Raw genomic sequence first — 6,532 nt, 5'->3', positions numbered from 1 at the left:
TTGATATGTTGAATAAGGTTTTATGGTTTTTGGGTAGCTGTTTGGAGGTTTAGAATGCTTGGATTGGTGCAAGAACATGGAAAATTTTTGAAAAATAGAGCACCAACCCGCGCGTGCGCGCACTTGGCGCGTACGCGCACCTCAAGCATTTTCGACCATCGACGCGGGCGCGCCATGTGCGCGGACGCGTGGATGCAAAAAATTCATCCCTCCATACATTGACCCGAGAGTTGCGCCTACACTGCGCCAGCACCATGCTTGAGGCAAAAACCACCCGCGCGTACGCGTCCTTGAAGCTAATTGAAAAATGCGCGTGCACGCACACTGTGCGCGTGCGCGTCGATAGCGTCACCTGCCCTCCTGGTACATGTTCCAGAGAGTTATGCCCAGTTTGTGCCTATTCTGTGCCTGCTGCGTGCGCGCACCTGGCACTCCGCGTCCTTTGGCCAAACTGCGCATCGGCGCGTAAGCGTGCATGACGCGTCCGCGCCGATTGAAAAAAAAATTTTTCTTTCTTTTCTTCTATTTTCTTTTATTTCATTTGCTTATTTTCATATATTGCATTTTAATTTTGTTTTTATAGCTTGTTCTTATCTTCTTTTGTAAGTTTCTTATTTTAAATAATGGTGTTGCATTTTCCTACTCAATTGTTGAGAATTCCTTAGTTAATCTTAGTGCTTCTTGACTTGTTTGATATTGTTGGGTGATGAAACTTTTAAATCAATGCTTAATCTTGTATAACTCTTATATTCTTTGTGTATTGATATGAACTTGCATGTCTTTCATGACCCACTCTTTCTAGTTGAACTTGATGCTTTTGAGTGCTTTTCATGCTTTGACTTTACTCTTGCATCAAGTGTTAGTTAATATGCCTTAACTTATATTGTTTTCTCACTCACATGTTGTAGCTACCATATAGCGAGAACCTTACTCTTATTTGGCATTAGCCCTCGCTTATGTTCTACTTGCTTTGCTATCTTTGTTGTAGGCTTAATTTTCTTTCTTTTTCTTTCCTTTTAGGTTGGCCACCAAGAAGGAAAGGAATGGAAAGGCTTCTAAATGGGGCAACAAACAAGTTCACCCGAGGACGGTGCAAATTTCTAAGTGTGGGGAGGTCGTCCGACCGATCTCCATGGGTAACAATTTTCTTTCAACACCAATTTCTTTGTTAGTTAGTTGTTGCATTGCATGATAGGTTGCATGTTAGTTATAATTTGTATATATTCTATCATTTCTTTTTATGTTAGAACTACTTGGTTAGGGTGATGATTTCTTTTCCAAGAAACTTTTTTTAGGACACCCTACCAATTTGAAAAATTTTTTTGTGACAAACTTGCTTGAAGAATGTATTTTGGAACATGGTTTTGAGCTAAGAACACAAGCATGTGAGTTTTGAGCCCAATTGTGTGGTTACATCTTATAACCACTTATTTTCCATTCTTGTGTGCATTATTCTCTTTCTATGATTGTAATCTTTGATTTATTTGATTCTATATGTCCATTATTCCATGTATACATGCCTTTATATGATTGAGGCCATCATTTCATTTAACTCACTTACCCAAATAGCCTACCTTTCATCAACCATTGTTAGCCAATTTTGAGCCTATTTAATTCCTTTTATTCTTAATGTTAGCACATCACTACCCATAAGCGAAAAATAATAATGTTCTTAATTTGGATCTTTGATTAGCTTAGGCTAGTGAGAGTGTGTATCATTTGGGTATGGAAAACTTGGGACATTGGTTGAGGTAAAAGTGTAATTTTTATTTTTGTTAAAAATATTGGGAATTGGGTACATATTCATGCACTATATGTAAAACCATATGCATTGATACGTTTGTATATACTTCAAAAAAAATGATAAAGAAAAAAAAATATATATATATATAAAAAATAAAAAAATAAAAAAATAGAGAAAAAGAAATAAAAAGGGGACAAAAATGCCCCAAAGTAAAGTTCAATAAAAATCAATGCATATGTGTGGTGAATTAAAAAGAATGCATGAGTATGTGAAAAAAGTGGGAATCATGGGTAGCTAGGTATTGTATTAGAATTGTATAGGTTGTTATATGTGTTTGGTGAGAGCTTAGGCTAATCAAAGATACAAATTTCAAGCTCACTTGATCATATGCATCCTTACCTTTACTCTAGCCCCATTACAACCTATGAATAAGACCTTATGATGAATGTATGCATGCATTGAATAATTGTTGATTGTTAGATGAAAAACAAATCTTGAAAAGCATGAGTAGAAGAGAATTGAGTGAATCGACCCTATACACTTGAGTGACTAGAGCGGATACACGTCCGGTGAGGGTTCGATGCTCAATTCCTTGTTCCCGGCTTTCATGAGCTTTTCTTCTTGTAAGTCTATTTGTGCTTCAATTTGATATTTGAATTGGTAGAGTTTGTGAGTCGTCATATGACCTTTGCCCTACTTCCTTATATATGTTCTTGGAGATTGATTTACTTTAACCAAGTAGGTAGAATCATATTGCATTTAGTTGCATGCATGTAGATAGGAGCATGTAGTTTATTTGCATTGAATAAATGTTCATACCCCTTTTCTTTTCCTTCTTTATTCTTAGCATGAGGACATGCTTGGTTTAAGTGTAGGGAGATTTGATAAACTCCAATTTTGTGGTTTATCTTGTGCTTAATTTGGGGGATTTTATCACCTTTTTCTCACATTTATTCAATGAAATAGCATGGTTTTGCAATTCTCTCTTAATTTGTGCTTAAATGTGAAAAGATGCTTTTTAGGCCTTAAAATAGCTAAATTTAATTCACTTTAATTCCATTTGATGCTTTGATATGTTTGTTGAGTAATTTCAGGTTCATAAGGCAAGTATTGGATGGAAGAAGTGAGGAGAAAATCATGCAAAGTGGGAGAACTCATGAAGAAATGAAGGAACAGTAAAGCTGTCAAGCCTAACCTCTTCGCACTCAAACGACCATAACTTGAGCTACATAGATCCAAATGAGGCGGTTCTAGTTGTGTTGGAAAGCTAGCATCCGGGGCTACGAAATGATATAAAATTTGTCATATGTTATTTCGCGCCATGTACACATGCGCGCCGATGCTGCCTGTGGCCCACTAAAGTGAAATCGCCCCCAGCGATTTCTGAAGCACTTTGGGCCCAACCCAACTCATTTTTAATACTATTTCATGCAGAATTCAAGCTTGGGCAAGTGGGGGAGCAATTGTTTGGTAGTATAGCATCATGTAGGTTAGTTTCTAGAGAGAGAAGCTCCCTCTTCTCTCTAGAATTAGGTTAGGTTAATTTCCATCTTAAATCTAGGTTTAATTACATGTTTCCATCTTGTTTCTCCTATGATTTCTTACTTCTACTCTCTCATTCTCATGATTTGTAATGCTAAATTCTCTTTTATGTTCATAGATGCTCTTGTTGGATTTGATTTACTTTTAATGCAATTTAATGTTTGATGTTTCTTTATTGTTGATTTGAGTTGTTGATCTTGTTTCCTTGCAATTTATAGTTGGTAGATTTATATTTCTTGCACTTTTACTATGCTTTTCTTGTATGCCTTCCAAGTGTTTGATAAAATGCTTGGAAGGATGTTAAAGTAGATTTTGAGCATTCTTGGCTTGGAAAGAGTAATTAGGCAATCTTGAGTCATAAAAACCCAACTCATGTTGGTGATCTAGAGTTGTTAGCTAATATTGTTTCCATTGATGCTAATCTTTTGCTAATTTAATTAGTAAGTTAATTAGGACTTTTGGATTGAGATTAGTTAATCTTATTAGACTTTCTCCGAGTATAAGGATAACATCATACCTTCCTTTTGATGACAAGTCATCTTAGCCTAGTTTTACTAGTCTTTTTCTTTATTTTTATTAGGTTTTATGCACTTTCTAGCATTGTAAGTAAGTAATTTGGAATGGAATTGCATGATTTCTTTGAATCAATCAACCACCATTTAATTGATACTAAATCATGAGTTTAAGCTAAATTTAATTGATATTTAAATGATTTATAAACCTTGTGAATTTGGTGATACTTTGATTGGTTGTTTTGATTACTTGTAGGTGAAGAAAAGAAGAAAATAAGAAAGCGTGGCCTAAGAAGCGTGGCCCAAGGAAGAGAAGAATGTAGCAAAAGAAACAAAGAGGCATGGCATAATGAAGGAGGCAAGCCACAACACTCTACTGGGAGCACAACAAGGAATTAAGGAAGCAAGCTTGGATGCTACGCTCTCCTTGAGAGCGGAGCACAATTTGAAACCAAGAAACAAAGGAGAGAAGAATGATGCTCCACTTCCCTTGAGAGCATTATCGGGCTTCACTCAAGAATAAATCCAAAAACAAAGTTTTCTAGTGAAGGCTACAAGGTTCGAACTCATGAGCAAGGGGGAGTGGAGGAGTGCTACTCACTTAGGGAAATAAGCAAAACTTGGCCAAATTGCATTCACAAGGATTCGAACCAAGGGTAGTCATGAAGAGTGGAAAGAAGGCGCTACAAGAAACCAAGGAAATTTGCACCAAAAGGCGCCAGCAAGAATCGAACCAAGGACCTTCCCTTGGAAGTGCCAATGCTCCGCTCCCAAGGAGAGCAGAGCGCTACTCTCTTTATTCCATGCATAAGCTTGACACGGCCAGGGAAGCTTGGAGCGCGCAACATGACACGGGCAAGGAACTTGGTGTGCGCACAAGACAAGCTCCAACACAAGCCACAATGCTCCGCTCCCCACAAGAGCGGAGCGCTATCCTGAATGCCTCCCAAGCCTTGGCACGCAACAAGGAGCTCCAACACAAGCATTGATGCTCCGCTCCCACAAGAGTAGAGCATTCCACTGGGAGCAACACATGGGCTGAAAATTTAATTAAAAATCCAATTTAATTCAATTCTTCCCCAAATTAAAAAGTCCACCCAAATTCTAAAATCCAAGAATAGAAAGTGTATAAATTGAAGATAGTTTAATTTAGTAGGGGACCTTTTTGCTTCTTTGAGAATTTTCATTTTATAATTTTTAGAGTTTTTACTTTGAATTTGGATCTTGGAGAATTTGGGAGGAGAATTGATCTCTCTTCTTCCTTGTTCTTGCTTGAGCACTCTTTACTTCTTGTCTTGGATCTTGGGTGAAGAATTGAAGAAATTCTGTTTCAATCTCACCTTGAGATCTTTTGTTAATCTTTCTGCATAATTTTAGAAGTTTTGATTTACATTCAAAATTTTGTTTACTTCTTTCACTATTCTACTTCTTCTGCAACTTACTTTTCCATTTCTTTTGCAATTGTTCTTGTTGGATCAAGGAAGGATTTGAGATCTAGACTTGTTTTCTAGTCTCTTCCACTCCTGAGATCTTCAATCTCTCTTTTAACTTCTGCAATTAAGCTACATTTACTTTCTGTTTTAATTCTTCAAGCATTTTTACTTTTCTGTTTGAGATCTACTTAAATTCAATTCATCTTTTGCTCTTCTGTTCATTTCAATTTACTTCTGCTTGTTTAAATTTCTGCAATCCCAGCTCCCAATTCCTTTAATAATTCAAGCAATTTACCTTTCTTGCACTTTAAGATTTAGTCATTTACATTTCTTGCAATCTAAGCTTCTGCAATTTAATTTACTTGTTCTTTAAGATTCAGCACTTTTACTTTCTGTTCTCTTTAATTTACTGCAATTCTTCCCTCTTCCTTTACATTTTATGCAATTTAGCTTCTGTCAATCACAAACCACTCAAACCAATACTTGATTCTCTTGACTAAATCAACCACTAGACTAAAATTGCTCAATCCTTCAATCCCTGTGGGATCGACCTCACTCATGTGAGTTATTATTACTTGATGCGACCCGGTACACTTGTCAGCTAGTTTTAGGTGTTTGGAATTCGTTTTCCAAAATACACCATCAAGTTTTTGGCGCCGTTGCTGGGGATTGATTAGATTGACAATGATTAACTGAATTGGAGATCTAGATCAAGCACTTTTTCTTTTCTATTTCTTTAATTTTTAACTAACACAATAACTATTTGAATTTTTGCTTAAGCTAACTAAAAATTCACTCTAGCAATGGATTGAAGTTTTATTGTCTTTCTGGTTTTGTGTGATTTTCATGTTTGGTTTGTATGTCAGGGACAAGGGGAGCTATACCCACCTTTTGTGAACAAGACGAAAGAACCCTTAGGAGATTAAGAAGAGCTGAGAGAGGGAAAAATATTGTTGGAGAAGAGGATTCAGAAGAAGAGTTCCAAGACATGGAAGAACACTCAACAAACCCAACAAATCCACCAGGAGGAGTAGCCAATAACAACAACAATCCACCACAGAGAAGAGTTTTGGCTTCCTATACATTTGCAAATCCTACACATTGTGGGAGTAGCATTCTTATCCCAAATGTTAATGCAAATAACTTTGAACTAAAGCCACAACTCATCACCTTGGTTCAAAATAATTGCTCTTACGGAGGAGGACCACTTGAAGTTCCAAACCAACACTTGTCTACTTTCTTGAGGATTTGTGACACTGTCAAAACCAATGGAGTGCATCCTGACAGCTACAAGCTATTGT

Source organism: Arachis ipaensis, chromosome B5, assembly GCF_059453495.1.
Source record: "Arachis ipaensis isolate K30076 ecotype BB chromosome B5, ASM5945349v1, whole genome shotgun sequence".
NCBI lineage: Eukaryota > Viridiplantae > Streptophyta > Magnoliopsida > Fabales > Fabaceae > Arachis > Arachis ipaensis.
This window is presented reverse-complemented; position numbering follows the sequence as displayed.